The sequence below is a fragment of the Harpia harpyja genome, chromosome 2 (genome assembly GCF_026419915.1).
Source record: "Harpia harpyja isolate bHarHar1 chromosome 2, bHarHar1 primary haplotype, whole genome shotgun sequence".
NCBI classification, from domain to species: Eukaryota; Metazoa; Chordata; class Aves; order Accipitriformes; family Accipitridae; genus Harpia; species Harpia harpyja.
Window position 1 is genome coordinate 6,445,719 of NC_068941.1, and position 21,811 is coordinate 6,467,529.

The 21,811-nt window shown below is 38.5% G+C and overlaps 1 protein-coding gene across 2 annotated transcripts in view; it reads right to left on the reverse strand.

The window, feature by feature from the left end:
• The window catches only part of PDE5A (phosphodiesterase 5A), a 141,099-nt gene extending 123,375 nt beyond the window's left edge, over positions 1-17,724 (reverse strand). The window contains exon 1 of one of the 2 annotated variants that reach the window (XM_052814219.1): positions 17,166-17,724. The gene's annotated coding sequence lies outside the window, so the exon portion shown is untranslated. Of the gene's footprint in view, positions 1-11,414; positions 11,474-17,165 lie in introns of those variants that run through there. The other variant, XM_052814228.1, reaches the window with a different exon arrangement.
• Between the last annotated feature and the right edge of the window lie 4,087 nt (positions 17,725-21,811).

Consider the following 21,811-nt stretch of genomic DNA (forward strand, 5'->3'; position numbering starts at 1 on the left):
TGAGACAAGGAATGAGACTTTTGGGGAACCCCCATATATTGGCTGGCTTGTCTTTTCAGAAAGTTTGATAAGTGTTATCAGAATAGTTGCTGAAGCTACTTGCCTGAAAGTCTGAGGGGCTTGAATGGGAGGTGAAACTTTGAAAATTCTAGCTGCTAAGGACAGGTCTTACCCTGTGTTGCATGTTGACGGCCTGGTCACATCAGCAAAATATTTGAGTAAAAATTCAGTATGTAAAAGGAAAGATTTAAATGGTCAAAAAAATCTCAAGAAATGGGTTATAGTTATCTGCTTTGACTGTCCGGCAGAAAGACCACACTGCTTTCCCCAGGCCCCAAAAGGTTTTGCAAGACTGACCTTTGAAAGAAGCTGACCCAATATGTCTAGAAACAAAAAATTCCTGAAGGAGTTGCCTTTGCCAGAAGAGCAGCTGCAGAGATGTTCCTCTTAAATGACATGACACCATACTAGAGAAATCCAATAAAATAGAAACCCTATTAACCATACTATATAATGGTAAACATTTTGAATATTCAACCCATTTGTAACCTATAATTAATGTAGCTAATCCATATTTTATATAAGCATGTTGCATCAATGACTATGTATTTGTTTTATGGTGGAAATAAACTCAACTGTTGTGCTTCTTGTTGAAGACTTAGGGCTATTTATGGTATGCTCACAATTCCCTTTGTCTTCAGTAACATCACCTGTAGGAATGAAAACCTGCCACTCAAATCACCAGATATTGTTACGGAAAATATGCCAAAACCTACACTATATGGTTCTGCATGCAGTTGTTTCAAAATATCCTAGAGACCAGATGCACATCAGGAACAAAATGCTGCAACTTAAGGCCAATAATACTAATTTGATAGGTGTATATAATGTCATCCAGTATGGAAACAAAAGTCAGGACAGCTGATGTAATCAACAGAAAATACTGAATTTGGTTAATATCTTTTAGTGATTGCTTGTTTTACTGATGGTGGGATCTGTTTGATAATATCCAAATGTAAATATTGTTTGTACAATGTAACCCTAGGTTACTGTGATTTCCCCGCCTCCCCCGTCAGGGGAATTTGGGTTTGTTCTTGAGTAACTGAGACAGAAGTACCAAAGTACAGTAAATCCAACATAATACTTTCTTACCCCAAAATACACATTCCAAAACACTGGAAGAACACAGCATTTTTTCTTAATTATTTACTCAAGAAAACAGATGAAAAATAATAGCTTTTCATGTGGCAAGCAGAATATAGTTCAGTAAGCTCATGAGTGATTAAATGAATGTACTGTGCGTACATCTTAATATGCAATATAAATATAGTTCCATCTTGCTTCTATATTAGTGCATGGAGTCAGGGGAGAATAGATCTCTAAAGGCAAAGCAGGAGTTACTCTGGTAGCCCAGGAACCAAGAGGAAGATAGCCTGAAAAGTACCTTTACTTGGATTTTTCGTTCTACTTTGCATACAAGGTTGCCATATGTTGGAATCTCATGTGCATACATGTAATATTTGTCTTTTAAGCGCAATTAATGTTCTGAGAAAGAGATTTAATATGCAATTGAAGGCTTAAAGAGCTACTTGCAACTTAGGGATCCAGCTCCATGGTTGTATACTCTATCCTGGAGCCAGAATAACTTTTTTCCTATGTGTAGGTAAGGAGAGCGAGGCTTGAGCAGAGCTGGTTGTTAGGGGGATGTAGCAGCTGTCGGCGTAGAGCAGGCAAGTGACACTGCCTGTTTGTCTCTCCTGGAGCTGCCAGACTGTGCCGATGTAATTTGCTCTGAATATGCTGCTCTTCTCTACTTTCTAATCAATTTGAAGTGATCACTAGCAATGCCAGGCATCTGTGTAACCGTTAGGGTGCATAACTTTTATTGAATTATCTGTTTTCAGCTTGCATTATCAGGTTACTTTTCTTTTGGAGGCATGTATAAGGGAACATGCCTCTGCCTAGGGAATTTAAGTCTGTTGTATAAAGCCTATGACTAGTGCCAATTATAAGTGCAAAGAATAGCCTTTTTTGTTTGGGTTTTCCTTTGATGTGTATCTAGAAGAAGCATGCAAACCACTTTTCTGGTTTATCTGATCTCTCTGTGGTAAGTTCCAATCAGATTTAGTTTTCAATTAACTATAAAAAGTGCAGGATTTTAGAAGCTGCAATTCCAAATGATTCCCAGCACAAACCCCAAACAGCTGCACTTCGTGCTGGGAAATGCCTTGGAAGCTGAAGGAGGGATCCTTCTCTCCAGGCCATGTAGATGTTTTACAGCTGCGAATATGGCCTTGAGGTTAAAGTAACTTCCTTGGAGAGTCCATCTGTAGATGGGCTGGCCAAGCAGTTTTGTGGTTATGAAGTATGCCCTTGGTCTGTTCTTCTGAATGCCTGCTGTGGGGAAAAGAATGTGGTGATCGGAGATCTGCACATCTTCACCTTCTGAGGCCCTGCTTTTAGCACTCTGTCACCTCTCTTTGCATACACTTACTGCATTTTGGAGCCATACTAACACGTACGGACAAGTTTGGCTAACCCCAAAGTGAGCGTGCCTGTGTCTGGGAAGCAGCGTGAGCCTTGCCTGGGTGTGAGGTGCTGAGTGGTCTTATTGACTGTGTGGGGAAGCAGAGGAGTCCTGGGCTGGAAACTGTGCTGACGCAAGTGCCTTGTTTCTGGTAATTCAACTAGTGTTTGTTTTATGTACCCTCAACTTTCTCAAGCAACTCTGAAAGCCCCAACTCCAATGTCTGCTTTACAATTATCTGACAACTAATTTAATAAAAACTCTGCAATTAACAGGCTGATTTCATGCAGCTCGTGTTTTTCAGGGCCTCATCTGAAGGCTTTGCAATTACTAATGGGCAGAACTTTGCAGACACTGCACCAATCCACTAAGCTCTGCTCTAATGTTCTTTAAAAAAAGAATTACCCTTACTGTGTTATTTCTGCTTTGCTATTTCTAAACTATGCAAATTCAGGAAGCTGCCTCTTGCACATGATTATAAATTGCTGGTTGGGGTAAGGTATCTAACAGGCAGCTAAAATACAATAAAATATTAAATGCATTTTCATATTGTATGCATTCTGTTTACATATTATTCACCAGAGACTCTGAATTTGCTTCAGAGCAATAAACATGAAGGGGACAAGTTCTTTTCTTAGTAACAAGAGCAGATACAGCAGAAGCTATTTCGCCTATAGTTCTTCCCTTGAGGAACTTTGTCTGAAAAAGATATGAAGAAAAATATCAATAAAATATCAAGATTTGACCTATCGCTGATTATGTGAGAAATGCACAGGAGAAACTTGGGGCAGGAATTTAATAAGAGGGAGAGGGAAAGCAGGGTGCAAAGTATATCCTTAAAAATTAGAATTTTTGAATTTGTAAGTAAGAACAGCAGGTTTTATTAGTGGCTTATAAACAACACTGAAACCTGGAAGTGACAATTAACAGCAGCCCACGGCTTGTTAAGTCCGTGATAGAAGGTTATAATTCATATGCCATCTGGATGTGGAAATTCTGTTGAAAGCAGCTCTTCAAATGAGCTCATCACTTGGTGCTGAATACTCTTCTGCAGGAATGTGTCTCAAGGAACAGCAATAGAAATGGGGGGCAACAAGTTTCGGAGTAAGAAACAATAAATTCTGTGAGGGGAGGAGGGTGACTGTTTTCATCTTTGACTTATCAATATTATTCTGAATTCAAGAGTTTCAGGTAGATCCAGAAGTCTAGGTGTTCCATGGAAGTAAAGGAACCGTATTTGGCTAAGAAGGGATGGGAAAGGTAGATAGTGAATGAAGAACTACTAAAATGTTTTTATGGCAGAAACCCAAACCAATCAAACAGATGCTAGGTAGTGAATAAGGAGAGACAAATGAAGTTTGGAGACATAACTGCAGAAGTTGTTCTCCTGGAAAAAAAAAAAAAAATCCTCATCTTTGTCTGTTTGTGGACTTTTGTGGTTTTTCAGTGGTCCAAAGAGAATGGAGAACCTTGGAAGCCAAACAGGATGGTGTTTCAGTAAAGGCATGCTACAATAAATGTGTAAATGAGCTGACCAGTGTAACAAGTATTAACTTAAGTATATGTTATTGCATGGCTTGCCTTAGACTTGTGGCCTAAACCATAGGGAATGTGTGCTTTGAGATGGTGTGCAGTTCTTGTTTCTTCCCGAGTGAGACTGGTGATCTGGTTAGACTGTGCCATGTACCCCCCCAAAAAAGTCCTGCCGCAAACTTTCCTACAAAGCTTATTCTGAATACCTGGCAGGGAATTGAAAATGGGAGAAAAATATAAAAATAAAATATGAAAGATAGTTTGGTCAATTCTATCAGCTGATCTGACACAGAAGACGGGGAAACTTGTTTTATTTAGGCTAGCAAAATAGAAGATGGGTAATATGTCATACATCTTACATAAAAGAGGGTAAATGCTAGTGAGAAGAGATTATTTAAGCTAATTGATAACACTGACACAACAAATTCATGGTGACTTAAAGCCATTTTAGACTGCGAAGTAGAAGGGGCTCTTAATTTTTAATGCAGGGAAAGCTTGGAGCAGGTTTTTAACATTTGACTCAAGGATGGCAAAGCAGCAAGCTACTTCTATGGTGGAGTTTGAGCTCCCTGAGATATTAGACGATATGGTGCCTGTCATAGCAGAGATCAGGTTTAATGACTCAAGAACTCGCCTCTCATCTATGTTTTCAGTTCCCAAAAAAGGTTTGGGGGAGTGTATTCTGCTCCAGTCTGTTCATCATCAGAAATAGTAATTAAATTTACAGTAATTACCACTGTATAACTGCCTAAATCAAAGGGGGTGTGTAGGGGTCTGCCTTTAAAGTCCCCATGCTCTAGAACCCAGTGCAGTTCCTAGACAGTGGGATTAGTAATAAATTGAACGGAGATCCTAAAATAGCCTTCTAGAAATTTAGCCCCAGGAATTGTATCTGAAGTTAATCAGTTTTATTTAGTATTTAACATGAAGAAAATGCGTATACAAGTGGCAGCAGTAATTAAACTTTCAAGAGTGATTACAAGTATAACTAAAATCACATATGATGAGCTCAGTTTGTTAAACACAGCATGTCACTTAAAGAAATATTATGATACATGACATGGACCTGAAGCAATCTGATATGGATGCTAATTATTTTTAGCAGTTATGTTCTTTAATTAAAATCAGACTTTTCTGATAGCCGTGGCTGTTTCCACACACATTCCTTTAAAGTGTTTGAACTTGAATAATATTTGCTCCACTAAATGACCACAACTACAGTCAGCACACAACGTATTTTGGAGTTGTGAAAGGTGAGCTCATAAAGAGTACACACGACCCACAGCCTGATCCATGGGCAGTGATTACTGTAAGCCCAGACAACTGATTTTGTTTTCATGTGCGCTGAAGGTACTCTCTGCTTGCATTTACATTCAGAGATGCTTTTGACAGAATCAAAATCCCACTCATCAGTTTTCCTACTCTGACTAGTCATCTTTATAGTGGTGCTTTGCAAAGATGTGCTGTCAGCTGAAATTCATACCATTAGTCCTATTGTTGATTCAGCTAGTCATTCCAAAGTCCAGGCTATGTCTCCTATCGGTTTCTTCCTTACGTATTCTTTGAAGTATTGCTGATCTAGCACTGTATTAAAATAATTCTGTGTACATAGAGTATATTTTATAGTAATGCGTGTATTTGCTTATTTTGCGAAAGACCTTCAGGAATAATCTTTAATTTTTAAAAGTGCTGTACTTATTAAAATTGTACTTGCCACTGAAAACACTGGGACTTTCCTAACAGACCGTTCAATTCTGAAGGTACTATAGGGTCATTCCCTTAGCATGGGAAGGATGCAAGAGAAACCTTAATCATTTCAGTTTAAGCCCAGGTCAAAATGAGACTCACTACTACACTTGATCCATAGCTATGAGGACCTCAAAGTCAATTAAACCATTCCTGAAGATTTAATCATGGCATTTATTTGGGAAGTCTAATAATCATTAGACGTATGAGGATCAACTGTGAGAATGGCAACTTCAGCCATGCCTAAAACTGAACCTTATAGAAAAATTCTTTACAAATTTAAAGCCATGAAGCAAATGGATTTCTTTGGAGTTGGGAAGGCATAGTTCTGTTTGGGATTCTATTTTTTCAAAAGGGTCATCTCAGGAACAATTGACAAGAAAATGACAAAGTGTATTAAAAATACTATTCTGTTTTTAGTATTTTATTCTGCTTTATTTTGTATTATATCCTGTTTTATATGGTACATGATAAACACAGTCTGCTCAAAGAAATTAAGTTGCAGAAATAATGGTCTTAAGTGGTGAGCTGAGAATGCCTGATAAATTGAAAATAGCTAACTTGGAAAAGTGATAGCTGGTATTTTCTCCTGAATGAAAAAGAGCATGTCTCTTTTGACATGCATTCTTGCTATCTGCTGATCTTGGCATTTAAGAATGTTGCAGAATAGGACAGGACTGAATTAAGAGAACTTGGATGAGTAAATTCTCTTGTGGCTCTTTAGGAAGTTATCTGCAAAAGAACTTCAGTTGCAAGGAATCTCTTCTACTTAGAAGGCAAAAAGGGAAAACTAAACAACCCTATCGCACACAGCATGCTATCTGATTTCCCTGCCACCCCGATATGTAGCCAGCTTTCTCTGAGGAGAAAGCTTAAATGGTAATTGCGTTTGGTTTTTTTTTTCTGTAGTGGTGCAAGAATTTTTTGAACAGATGCTGACTGATTCTGTTCTGTGCAATTGGACTGGTGGCTGAGTATTTGTTCAGGCTGCCAAGTTATGAAATATTTGATGTACAAGCTGAGTGTGAATAAAGGTTTTATTACTTTGAACAAGACATCTCTGCTGAAAATTCCCTTGCTTACATTTGCATGGATATTGATGACCTGTTAGTTAAATGTGGATAGAAAAATGTCAGATGGACTAAAACAGATCAAATAATATTTCTTCTTAGTTTTGCTCTTCAAATGTTTTATGGTTAATATCTGGGCTTCCCTCCTCTTCTCTTGACGTGTATTTACTGGTTGTTACATGGTCACCTTTTTAAATACAGGAGAAACCCACAAATCACCTAGCTGCTTTTATTGTAATTTATGTGGACAGAGTTGTTGACTCTGCTTTCATAGGTGAAGGAATAGTTTCTAAACGGGGTGTGTGCAGAACTCCTTTTTACAATTTTATTTGTATTTAAAATGGTATCTCTGAAAAATAGCAAGCTTTCCAGGGTCTGATATCTTTCAGATATGCTAGGAGAAGCTTGAATGAATCCTCTTTAGGTCTGTCTCAAGTATTAAAATACTAATGTTGGCGTATTTTTAAAAATCTAGATTGTACCTGTATTCTTGCCTGTCTTTCATTTTTGTCAAGAAAGGTTTATAATTTCATCTGATAATGATTTAAAAATGAGAGATATGATCAGTTTTTTAGTTTTCTTATCTTCTTTTTCTCTTCTCTCAAAGTGTTTTTTCTAAGTGAATTCAAATAGGAAATGCAAATATGAAGAATTGTCCGTTTCAGAAAGGAAATTGGTCTAAGTACAGTGAAAGAGAAAATGAAGTTTCAATGTTTTATATTAAATGATTTTATTTTCAACAAGATCTAGTTACTAATATGTAATCATGATATTAAGTAATTACATAGCATTTCTGAAATAATAGCTAACGCTAGAAATTACATAGTAAATTCAAAGGTTACTTTCTTTCAAAAGGGACACTTCAGTCATGCTATTGCGGTCCTGCAGTACGAGTCTGATCTGGACGAATGTCCTTACATCTCTAGAAAAATTTCAGGAAAAAATGCTTCTAGAGGAAAGTGGTGCTAGATGATAGTAAAACTATAAATGATGCCCAGATTTACTTAAATTCATGGAACTAATATCTCATCTAGCTGCCACACCATAGCCAAATAGAATTTAAAGAACTCCAGTAACCTCTGTGCATAGAAGCAGTTTTGCAGTTACCTAAAGCCTATATACCCTTTTGTCCTCCTCATGTGTGAGGAGAAAACTAATAATGTGAGAACCAATCTGATTGTTTGTTTACCTAAAAGGCTTCAAAGAAGTAGTACCCAAGCCTTGCTGGCTCCTAGGCGGTAATGCTGAACAAGTGTTACAAACAGCATCATATTTTTTTGTTCTTGTCAGCTAAAGTTTCCAAATGCAGTAAAATCCTTCTGTGTTTCTGATCCTTCTCATAATATTGTTGTATGATACTATAATTGTACAAGAGTTATGTCAGCACCCTATGAGCCAACGTCTGGAAACTATTAAAATTCTTCACAGAGCATAGGATGGCACAGGAGCAACTGATGCATCTGGGAAGATCAAAACCTTTCTGTTGTGCCCTGCTAGGGTAAGTGATTGCCAGGTTAAGGCTGGGAATGTCTCAGGATCCTTCAGACAGACTTCTAGTGTATATATATAGTGTGATGCAGGGTTGCGCGTGTAGTATGACCAGGTACCTAAATGCTCCATGTGAAAAGGATATGGAACATTGCTCTTCTGGTTTTGTTTTGTTACACTCACTTAGTGGCAGTCCAGTCTGTAAAAAGTGACAGCTACTTCTATGTGGATAAATTTCACATCTGAAACCAAATATTTTGAATCTAACTGCATGTCTTGCATTTGATTTGTACATGTGCACAATGGCTCGGTGGCATATGGCATGAATTGTAGGTAGGACATCGTGTCACATGTGACATGAACTGTACAGTAGTATTTTGTCCATGCTGATGTAATTCATCTATTCAAACTTAAGGAGCTCACTTAGCAGGGCAACCTAATTTTTCATCTTTCCTTTCTTCTCTGGTACTGGTAGTTTATTCATTATCCAGTTCAAAACCAAGTATTTTAAACGCACATCTTGTGAGATTATTTATGCAAGGCCATTTCTGTCTGGTTATTATAGATTTTCTACAGAAATTAGGAAAGCTCATTTTAAAATTCAAGATGAAAAGTAGCTTTTCATTACTACTTTTTCTGGACTCTTACTTTGTCTTATTAATACCATAACTGGCAACCTTCATCAAGCTCCCTTGATTCTCATGATTCTGTTAAGAGGCTGAAAGTACATATTCCAAGAATAGGAAGACAGAAATTTTTGCTGTTAGAGAAACTGGGTTTAGGCAGATGTTCTGTTTAGTTTGGTACCAGTAAAATGATTCATAAGCTTCAAAAGTGGTTCCTGAAACTTTACTTGCACCATCCCAATGAAAATACAACAGGTGAACTAAAAAAGGACAGAAACAGTAGATAATAAATAATATTGTTAGGTGGCTTTCTGAGAGTCTCAGATAATTGTTACTCTGTCTGGAGTCTCTGCTGAGTAAGGAGAAAGACTGTACATAAAGCAGTGGCATGTTCAGTGTTATGTACATGCATATATGTGTGTGTATATATATATATACACATCCCTATATGTATCTAATCGGCTTAATGAATCAAGTCTTGCAGAGAGCTGCATGTAGGCAGAACCGTATACTTGTGATGCTGAAGTCAGAACTCGAGCTGGATGAAACCAATTCCAGGGCCCAAATAAGTAGCTTTAAGAACTAGGCTTTACATCTCTTACGATGCCATAGCCACATAAAAATAGAATCTTCTTGGAAATGAGAAAAGTTTATTAAAAATGCTTCTTATTTTTAGTCTGAAATGCTTGCAGGTGTATATATCATCCCTGCTTGTAAAGGGGAGATGAAATTACACCAGAACTTTGCTGAATATATCTGAAGTCTTTCATTCTCTTTTGCTTGTTCGAGTTATCCAAGCCTCAGGTACAGAAATGAATGTCATACTAGACTATGGCAGAAATCTTGTGATTTACTACTTAAGACAGTCTCCTTAACTGTGTAGAATGGATGTAACTCCAATGGTGCCATTTAACTTTTCACTGAAATGGTAGCATGTGTCCTTTGCTTAAAACCACTTTTGGGCTGTGCTCATACATTTATTCAACTTCCAACTCTGTCCCCTGGACTAAAAGCCTTTGCTCTGGTTTGTCTATCTTCGCTCCAGTGAAGGGTGAGGTTAACAGCAATTTGTTAGTGTTGGCATGCAACAGTGCTCCTTGGGCTTTCTTTCACCTTTCCTTTCAAGGAGAAAATGCTGAGGCTTTTGGTTATAGGGCCATAATCTAAACATAAGCATGTAGTTTTAAGTTAAAAGATGAAATAATTCAATGGCTATGAGACAGGATTGGATTGTAAAGAAAAGAGGTAATGAAATAGTAAAAATTCAGGGGAAAGGTAGGATGCAAGCGAATCTTGGGGAGATTGAAGTGACCCACTAGCAGACCAGATGGACATAAAGCTAAATGAGAACTGATTGGGCTGCAGTAAGTATGAGGGAAGTCTGAAATTGGGAAGGCAAATCCCAAATCACCCCAGACAGAGCCAGACTGTTGCTGACCCTTAGTAGCGCTTCCTACCAAAGAAAAAAATATATTTCTGAGAAATTCAAGAACGGTGTCACTTTTATAATGGTCACTAACACTATTCCATAAAAATGGAACAACAAACATAGAATAAATAAATTTTTATTTAGGTTCTACTTGATCTCAAAGTAGAGACTTGTAGACCATTTCTTTACTGCTGGGTGCCATACAGCCATTTTTAAGTTGTTACATGCAATGATGCCAGTTCTCTAACTGGCCTCTGAAATTATCTAGATGAGCTGTAGGCTGAATGTCTCCAGGTGAGCAATCACTGTTTGGCAGTAGCGGCTTGGTTAGAGACTTTTAGTGGAGCCATTGGCCTGGCAGGGGGAAAGAGCCCAGCAGCCTTCCTTCCAGCTCTGCCATGGGTGCTGGCAACACCCAGCCTTGGCTTAGAGGGTAGGGCCATGGCAGAGTGAGGCATGGATGTGCTGGCTTGGCCTGGTGAGTAAAGCTGGAGGGCACAATTGTGTTTGGGTGTGAGTAGGCAGTGTGTGGAAGAAGAAGGACTAGGGAGAGGCTGTGCTGCAGAGCAACTGAAGCAAATACTGCTTGCAGTGTCTGAGACTGCTGTTCCTGGTATTCATGGCAGTACCTACCACTGCTACATAAACCAATTCTGGTGAAAAGTTTCTAGGATGCGTAAGCAGGCGTTACTGCCTTTGATATTCCCCACTCTTTGTATTTCTCTACACAACTAACGCCAGACATAGCAATGTGAGTGTGAGTGACTTGGTGATGTAGCATGACATCTAGGCAGTAAGTAGCACTATTCTGTAGGTATGTGCTCTGTCATGTGTGCATCTTGTACCTGTGCATGAAGAAAGGGCAAAGACTTAGTGTTGTTTGTGCTGTGTCTGCCCCCGGCTCTAATGGTTCACACAAGCAAACTAAGTTTGGGACTACTCAACACTGGGTTTATTCCTCTGAAATATGACAATAAAAACTGTTTTGTTCTTACCTGACAGAGCTGTCTACTTGCAATATGTATTACCACATCTGTTTAGTGAAAAACACTGGTTTTTTTTGGTTCTACTAGCCCTGCAAAGCAAGGAAACAAGGAGATAAATTGTATTTTCACTGAATTCCAACCAACTACATCTGCCTGAGGCATTGTAAGTCTACATGCCACTGCAGTCTTATTACTGGTGAAAGCGTATCAACCAGAAGGGATCAAGCTTGATTTTTCAGATTCCAGGCTAGAATCTTGCTGGGCTGAAATCAAGAAATACCTTTCAAGTTGTAATTTAAATGTATGACAAACAGATGAGGCAGCCCTAAAGCACCAAATGTACATACTTATTTTAGAGAATAAGATCACGCTTTAAGACACTGAGGTTAATATTGCCGTCCAAGTTAAGAGGCCAGGTTTCCTTAAGCAACTGGGATTTTGGTAATCTGAGGACACAGGCATACTCCATACTATAAAGAAAGGCAAGAAATCTTCATGGTCCTTGTCAATCAGGAATAAATTTGTCTCTCTTCAAATCTGGGGATAAGTTTAACCCTATGCTTTTGAGAGAGATACCAGTGAAGCACCTGCCCAAGAAGCTGGTGTGTGCTACCTTGAAGTGCAAGCATGTGCAAATAATCCATTTCTAGCTACTTTTAGAGGAGACCAGATCATTACAATATAAATGACTAATTCTACATGGAAAAAGTATGGAAAATAAAAGAGTTTTATTCCTGTGTCTTGCAAGTAATTAGCTCAGTTCCTGAGGAGGTAACGCAATATATAGTTCACCTCTAAATGCTGATCTACTATTGTCTTGAGGTACTAAGGGCTATGCAGAACTGCATGTTGTAGATCTAACAATTGAGGTGAAATTAGGCTTTGACTAATAGAGAAGAAAGCCTAGTAGATACCCAGGTTTCCAAGCCACAGGCTAGCTTCACTGGAAAGATAAATGTAACTGATTTGTGCTAGCATTTCTGCCCAAGAACTATAGTGTTGCACATTGTTTTGGAAAATGTTTACAGGCTGGAGAAATGGGCCAGCAGGAACCTCATGCAGTTCAACAAAGGGAAATGCAAAGTCCTACACCTGGGAAAGAACGATCCCAGGTGTCAGGACATGCTGGAGAGCAGAAAGGACCCTGGGGGGCTTGGTGGGCACCAGGTTGAACACGAGGCAGCAGTGTGCCCTTGTGGTAAAGGTGGTGAATGGTATCTTGGGCTTCATTAGGAGGAGTGTTGCCAGCAGGTCAAGGGAGGTGATCTCTTCCCATCTACTCAGCACTGGTGAGGCCACAGCTGGAGTGTGGGGTCCAGTACTGGGCTCCCCAGTACAAGAGAGATGTGGAGCTATGAGGGAAAAGCCCAGTGAAGGACAACTAAGATGATTAAGGGACTGAAGCATCTCTCCTATGAGGAAAGGCTGAGAGAGCTGGGACTGTTCAGCCTGGAGAAGGGAAGGCTCAGGGGAGGTCTCATCGATGTGTACAAATACCTGCAGGGAGGGTGCAAAGCGGATGGATGGAGCCAGGCTCTTTTCCTTGGTGCCCAGTGCCAGGACCAGAGGCAATGGGCACAACCTGAAACACAGGAGGTTCCCCCTGAACATCAGGAAACACTTTTTCACTGTGAGGGTGACCGAGCACTGGCAGAGGTTGCCCAGAGAGATGGTGGAGTCTCCGTCCTTGCAGATGTTGAAAAGCCATCTGGACGTGGTCCTGGGCAGCCTGCCGTGGGTGACCCTGCCTGAGCTGGGGGACTGGACAAGATGACCTCCAGAGGTGCCTTTCAGCCTCAGCCATTCTGTGAAGTTACACTGAAATGAAGCTTCTGCATATGCTTAGCTTTTGAGAAACAAGTGCTTCTAATGCTTTTCTGCTATGAAACTACTATTAAAAATACATCTGATTATCAAAATCTTTTGCAGGCTAAATAAGAGTTTATTGGCACTGAATATTAGATAGAATTCAGAGATGTCATATTTTCCTATTGCTGTGCCAAAGCTATTAAAGCTGCACCTGAAACTAACAACTCTAAACAGGCAGTCTTTCTTTGGCTTTACTGTAAGAAAGATAAAGTCCTCTTCTTCAAAGTCTGTTTATGGATTGCTGGTTTTAATAAAAAAATCTGACTTTGTACAACTGTTGTTCTTTAACATGCACAGTTATAACTTGTTTGTGCTCTGTATTTAAAACAAAGTGCAGAAGACAAAAGTAGAAGTGGTACTGGCGCTTTTTTTTTTTCCCTCAGAATGCCTGCAGCTATGGTTTTCCACTCAGTAAAGATTTTTGACCTAAAGGAATAAAGAGTAGGCAGATGCTCAGAGAACAAGTGATAAGGATCTAGGAAGGTTTTAAGACCTGCAGCTCATGACAAACTAAAATCCTTTGCAAACAGATTTACAATTAGCTTCTTAGCTATGTTCTGATGAGATTTCTGAGGACTCAAGGAATTCTTGGTGGTTCAGAAAGAGAACTTAACCTTCTCTTAATATGCCTCATGTTCTGTCAGCTATGCAGAGGCAATGGAAAACATTTGTCAAAACAGATGGCAGTGCTAGCCCCCCGCCATTGAATACAAATGGTAAGTTCAAGGTCCAGTTAATGGCGGGTGAGCCAAGAAACATTTGGAGATTTAGTTTAACATTGAATGTACCCCAAAGAATACAGTATTACAATTCCAGGACTTCTTGGCTATGGCCAAACTCTGAATACTGCAAGAACAGTCATTTCATAGTTTACACTTCCAGCCAGAACAAAGAACTGCTGAGGTACACGAAAACTAAGATGTAGCAGTTAACATGGTTTTCAAGATTTTTGAAAAGACATGTTCGACAGCTGGTTCAGTCCAGCAGAACACTTTTTGCCTAGCGCTTCATGACAGTCTACTGTGCCATTCAATTGTTTTTCATATACTAAAATAATATTTATCTTAAAAGCAATTATGTGTATAGAATATACTAAGAGACTAAATGTGAAAATATCTGGGTTTTCTATTAAAAAAAATGCTGGCATGTAACACTAAGTTTCACAGAACAGTTAGGTAAAATGTGGAAACTATGATCTGTGTAGCTGAAGTGTTTGTAATTGCTGGTGGCATGACTACTAAAAGCAAAACAAAGTTGCAGAGATGTTGTCTTACATGCATCCAATGAAACAGATACAGGGTAATTTGTGCTTATTAAGTTAATGAAAAAAGCAATGATTTAAACGACTCACTGTTACATAAACAGATGTTACTTGCCTGAGTTTAAAATATGAATAAAGAAAAAGCTCTTACAAAGTGTTTGCAATAGTGACATCAGTGCTTTTTATTGATCCTAGTTATTTAATCATGTGTTATTCTGTAAAGGTAGCTGGTTTTTGGGTTGTTTTTTTGTTTTGTTTTGTTTTATGGAATGGATACAATGCTACCCACTGCAATGCAGTAAGTGCAATCTTATACTGCACCATGTCTGTCTCTACCTATGTACCCTTTGCCTGTATGTTAGGAATTGGGCATCGAAAGATGAGATGTGTAGCACTGTTGAAAGCATAAATAACTTCTTAGTCTTACACACAAGTGCCTGTCATCAGGTTCAGAATGTTTCTTCCCAGTTATACCTCACTGCACTCCCTTCTTCCTTCTGCACACTGCAGGGAATGTACAGCCTTAACTTAAAATCAAGAGCAAGGGCTGAAAGATAGCTAACATGCCTGATATGAGCAGTCTGATAACTATCTGCTTTCCTCAGCTTAGCATTAATGACTTCATAAGGATTAGTTAAGGCTACCAGACCTACCCTACTTTTTTCTTCTAGAATTTCTTGAACCTACAGGATAGACTTTTAAACTGATGAGTGAAAACCAAGTTACTGTTAACTGTATCTTAAGGTAACCTGTTAAATGCCCAGTGTTACTATTTTATTTTTTTAGAGTTGTAAAGAACTGTTCATGTGCACTATACCCTGTGTTGTAACTTGCTTGTGAGTATGGAATGATGGCAGGTACTTAATTTCTATACCTGTGGTTTCAGATTGGACCTAGAGACCATACTTAAAATCCAACTAATCTTGAAGATGTGAAAGTCTTCCTTGTCAAAATCCTTGTGATCTTTATGCAACAAATTTGGTGAATATGTCACCATTACTTCCTACGAAGCAGAATTGAGAGAGATGTGAAAAAAGCTGTTAAATCTTCCCTTAGGAATTAGGCACTGAAGATCAGTGCAAGACCAATATGCAGATGTTAACACACATCAGTTGCCAGTAATATTCAACTTGGAAAACATTGTATGTTCCAAATAACTGTGGCAGATCTACAATAAAGTATGTAGAGATGTGGGAGGTAATCATTAATACTAAGGATTTTGAGGATCTTCTTGACAGATAACAGCTTGCTGTTGCAGCTGTCTTGGGAGAATTGCTGTTACTTGGAAGCAGCACGCTTCTATGCCTCTTTTCTTGACAGTGCCTGGGATTAATTAAGTCTGCTGTTACCTAAATATCTCTATAGTCAAGAATCTATCTTGAAGGAAATGGCTGCAGAGATCCAAATTAAATGGCAAAGAATTATGGTTGCCAAATTTCCTTACATAGGTATTTTTTTTAGCTGATACTTTCACTGTGTAGTTAGACACTAACAAAAGTCATTCCTGGATTGAAGCATTTGGAAACAGTATAAGGGAATGAAGGTGGATGTACAGAACTAGAAAACAACTCCTTTGAGTGTATCCATTATTTAAAACAGGAAAAAAAAAAAAATCTAAGTGAATTGAGTTTTTAGAAGTTTGGCTAATGAACAAGGTACTTGGGGTTTTTTTGTGAATGTGTTCAGTACTGTACAAACAAAAGAAATGTTATTTTCCATTAATACCGCTATAAACCTAGGTTCTTCTACTTTAATCTTACAGTGACAATAATACAACATTTTATTTCATGATTTGCTGTGGCTATTAATCCTATGAACATAGATCATTTTGTTAAAACACAATTGAAATGTAGCAACCTGTCTACTTTATCCTCCTAGTCAAATTTGTCCTCATTTGACAGTGTTCCTTTCTAATTTTGACTTACTAAATTCTGTGAGAAAGAACAATGGTGGCCACCTCTTTCTTATTACACAGGATCAACTGATCAGATAATTCAAGGTCTGATAAAGTATCTCAGTGAATTCAGCTGTATGCAGTAAGCATTACTGTTATTAGGCCATGTTAAAGTAAGCATGCAATTCCCAATTCTTTCATAAACAGCATCAATATACTATGCTTAGCAAGTACCTCTTCCTCCTGTAGAACATGGTTTTGGTTTTGTTTTGAATTTTAAAATGTACCATGTCATTTTAAGTTGGTAAATGGTGTGATTTACTGACTTTCTTGATTGATAGATTGTCTTGGCCTCTTGTGAGGACTGCATTCTAGCTTTCTTCCCTTAAAATACAGTCAGTTCTAAGAAAGCAGCATTATTCTTGTGAAAACAGCATTTATATATTTCTCTTGCATGTTTATCCTCAGCATCATCTTACTGGGAACATGTTTAATCTGCCAAAAGATCTTCTGAACTCTGACTGCAAACCATTCTGCAGTCCAAATTTCTCATGCAAATCCATATGAGTTCAGGTAGGTAGAGAACTTCAGGTTCTCTAAGCACGTTATCCACAACCAACTTTACGGTTTTCTGAGCCTTACGACTGCTGCATATTCAAAGCACTGTTCACTTATTGTACTTGTCATTTAATTTAACTGTATAACTTCTATCTAGGCAGTTTGTTTTCAATCTTACCTCAGTATTCACAACCTCATCTTGCTGAGAAGTCTTACCCAGGCTCCTTATCCTGAAAACTTGGGGATTTTTATTTGTTTGATTAATTTCCAAGGCTTGCAAGCAATCCAGCTTTTGTTCAGTTGGTGTTCAGTAGGCTGGGGCATGCCTCTGCACTGCTGGGGTTTTCTTTAATCAACATATGGACTATAATATATTGTTTGTTTTGAATCTGATGTCATGGGAAAAAGTGTTGCTTGAGTCAGTATGGAAACTTGCCCAGATATGTTCAAGTTGTTTCTTCCTTGACTGTAGTATCTGCTTGAAACTTTTCACTTGCCTTCTAATGGCTATTCCTGCTCATCCACAGGCTGTTTCCAGTCCAAATATAGTGCTACTTGATTGAAAAAATCCAAGAAACAGTTCTCTTTCTGGCACGTGTTTAACAATCCCGACCAAATCCCTTCTGAAATGCCATGGTCCAGTTTGTCATAGAAGGTCACAGGCTTGCTAAGGCTGTCCCTCTGGACACTTCAGTGACTTCTGCATCTGCACGGCTAAAAAACTCTGCTGATATCTGGAATGTTTTTCAAACCCTTTTTTCCCCTCCCTCTGAAGTTGCTGTGAGGAAGCAGTGACCTAGGGTACCCTTGTGAAACTCCTGTTGACCCACCATTTGGAATGTGCAGCTAGTTCAGGGCTGTGCCCTACATCGGGGTCCTGTGTTTGGGGTTTTTTTGTACTGAAGGAGCCTTTCAGATATTTGGGAATGACGTTAAAAGCACAGCCAAAGTGATTTTCTTTGCTTGGCTGCTTAACTAAAGAATATTAGTCAGGGCAAACTAATGTGACTCCACTGATATTAATAGAGCTGAGTTGCAACAACTGAAGAACAAGCCCTTAAATTGTAGGGAAATTATTATACAGGCTGAGCTTAAAAGGCTCTAATGCTGTCTTACAGTGTTTAATACCCGACTAATTTCTAATTAGCTTTTTCTTTCTTGTTAACTTTTCTATTACACTTTTTTCCTGTTGATCTCATAGTTTTACTGTAAGAAAACAACACGGTTCTGATCAAGATAAAGCTGTCCTGAGCTGTACCTTCAGATGTATAGTACCTGGTCAGGACAAGAGGCTCAGCAGGCTTCAGAGTTTGCATGTTCCTGTTGAAACATTCAGAAAATCAAGATGTAAAGTTTCTGTTTTATAAAAACCAACTGGGATTTTTCTGTAACTCTTAACCCAGCTGATCAAGGATGGATTTTCCTGGGGACAAAAAAGATACCGTTCTAACTTCAGGGTTGTCTCGGTGCCAGATTTCAAGCTCCCGTTATAAATCATCATGGCTCTTCAGAAAACAGATGAAAAATATGAATGTTGGCAAAACCATCCTTCACTAAGTTTGTTCCAAAAATGGCTGAACTATTTTCTATCAAACTTTAAAAAAAAAAAAATCCAGAGTCCAAGAAGAAGAAATTTCAACCTGACTGGTTGAAGTTTGACATGTTTGAAAACTAAGGTATGTAATTAAATAATTAGTCAGACTGAACTGTCAGTATCACAGTGTGCTCACCTTTTAAAAGTCACGTAAAGACTAAAGGGAAGGGTGAAGATATGTCCATTCTGTTTCTTTCTAACAAAAGATACCTTGGTAGGCAGACAAGGACCTTGAACAGAACTAGATGCTATAGGACATAAGTGGGTTTCAGTGGTGGAATTGAATATAGCGCGGGTAGCATTTATTTATTAGCTACCTGGATGCTATGGGAAGTTGTGAAAAAAATGTTTGTAGATCATATATTTTTTTTAAAGATACAGAAAAGAAATTCTGGAAAGTGTGATCAACACTTTTAAATTTGTAATTTTGCTTAACTTTTTCCAGGATGCTTCCCAGCATGTAGCCAATTTGTGTGCGGTTATTAAACTATAAAAAAAAAATTTCCTTCTTCACTTTCACTAAAGGAAAAAAAAAAAACAAACCCACAAAACCCCCAAAAACCCCACAACCAAAAAACCCCAAAATGTCATCCATTACAGAATAGTGGTCATGTTTTGCAAGTGCTGCAAAATATTTTCTGGCGTTCTAAGTTGTGTTGCATGCTTTCTTAGTTTCATGTATAATGACTTTGATCATACTCTCAGAAGTGATGTTAGTAATCATTTTTTAACACACTATGGAGTTAGGTCTACCTCAATGTCATCTGACTAACCACTCCTATTTTTGTCAGCATTAGAAATATTATATAATATGGTTCGCTGAGGAACTACGTGTAGGGAGATCTTTGGTTGCTTTTAGCTGGCTTTGGATGAGTTGCTGAAGACTGCAAAACCTAAATAGTAAAAAGGGGCTAAGACATCCCAGCTTTTCTCAGGCAGTACTCATCAGAGAGGACAAGTGTGTAATGTCACCAAAGAATTAAAAATATGCTTATGGAACAATGCATATTCTACAATCTAAAGCACTTTAGATTTGAACTCAATGGGGGACTAAGTTATAACCGAAGCCTAGAGACCTTGTTGAAGTCAGTCTATTCTGGACACCTTTAAGTTGCAATGAAGATGATGACAAAATTTAATTCATCTACAAATGGACTCAGAATAAACAACTACCTGAATGCAATCTTCCTTTTATTCAGAAGCTAGGATAATGCTTTTTGTTAGCTTGTCTCATCTATTGCATTCCCAGGCCATCTACCAACACAGTTAGTTATCCCTTTAGCTGCTCCTATGTATATGAGGATGAGAGAGAAACCAGGGGCCAGACAGAGGCTATATGGACTATCATGACACCTTTGTCTGTTGCATTCAATGGGTTTTGCTCAGGAAAAAAAGCATCTGGTCCTGAGGAACACCACTTGGCACTGACAAATGTGCATGTATTCTGATATTTGAACTGAGGGATCATGTCCTGAGATTTCTTCTTGGTTACTAGCCTGTATGACTAGTGTTTTTAAAATAGTGGAGGCGATATCCAGGATATTTTTGCTATTTATAATTCCCATTGTTGCAACTCTCTGGGGGTGATTAGATCGGATGACTTCAGTGGTGTGATAGCTATTGATATAAATAACTTTCCAGAAGATTTCCTTATGACTTCAGAACAAATTAGCCACTAAGAAGAACATTTCTGAAGGAGTTTAGAGTCCTAGCTATTTTCTGAAAACCACAGTAGGCACTGATCTGCATACAGAAGAGCTAAAAATGTTTAAAAGCTAGTCTTTGGGTGCCTAGGCTTTTCATTAAAAACAAACAAACCCAAACAAAACAAACCCAAAAAACAATTTCAAATGCCTAGGTGCCATTTTCAGGAGTCACAGGCTCCTCAGTTTCTTAAACACTTCTGAATATTGTGGCTTCTGAGAAGTTTAGAGAAAATGGACGAAATGTTTACCTAGATGAAAGCCAAAATAAACTCTATGTATTCATCAGTGATCAGAAACAAATAGTGTAGTTCAATGAATAGCTAGGGAAATCTGGCCAAGGGACAGACAATTATCCAAAACTCTCCACTTATTTGAAGCATACCTAAAGGTCTGCTGTTGGAAAAGGTCTTTCCTGTGAGACTTCCAGTGTTTCCTGGTTTCAGACAGGAAAGGAATAGTGGAAGAAGTGCCTCTCACTCTATTTTGGTACTTCTGCTTCTGATGCCTGAAGAAGGGAAGCAGAGGCATGGTGTGTGTTTGACAATAAATTAACAAACTTCTAATTGCTCTTCCATGTGGGTTTACTTCATTTCATGTTTTGGCTGTGATTTTAAATCATGTTTTTGTGGACTAATGCTGAGGAATTGTTTCTCTCCTCCCTGGGGGGACCAAAGATTTCAGGCAGTCCAGAGGTCTAAATAACCAAAAGGTGAAGCTGTTTGTCATTCTTTTCCTTTCTAAATCTGAGTTCATGCACCCAAATACTCAAACTTTGTGTGTCTGCCTGCATGTGTGTGTATACAAGTACAATTTGGATAACCTTCTTAGTTTACCTGTGAAAACTGGAATTCTTAGACCCAATTGTTAATTGATTGAGAGACCTTGGATGTCATAGGAATCTGCCCCTACAATTCAATGATTTCATCAGAAGAGACTTTAGCTAGCAACAGAAAACACTGAAAGTCTTTGACATGTTCTCACACTTGGGTTTTTCAATTATCTGACTTATGTGGAAAGCTGCTTCTAGCCCATAACAGGTGTGCAAATAGCATCCTATAAAGATTTGCTTGATTTATTGAAAAGACAGATACTACCATGGCAGCAAAACATTCAAGGTGTTTGAGGTAGCCACAACTCTTTACCTTAGCAGAATGAATTTAGCTAAACATTATTCCAATATGAAATGCTTGCCATACTGTGGTGTGCTGTTTGCTATGTGGAAACACAGGTGTTCCTCAGCTCAGTAATGCTCCATGCACCTCAAAACTTTCCTCTCTGAGTGACAGCCCTGCTTTTCTTGGAGAATATTTTAGAAGTGTTTCAGAGCCATCTAAAATTGGGAACCTCCAGAGAATGAGCTAATCCCTTGGCCAAGGAAATATGAATATATCTGAAATTTAGTAAAACCTCTGAGACTTGCTGAAGTTGCCTAATGCTAATCAGTCAGCAAGACTCTGCAGAGCAGGAACAAGGCTGGCACCATGTACTCCCTGGTGCCAAGGGAGTACAATCTTTGCCTGTCAC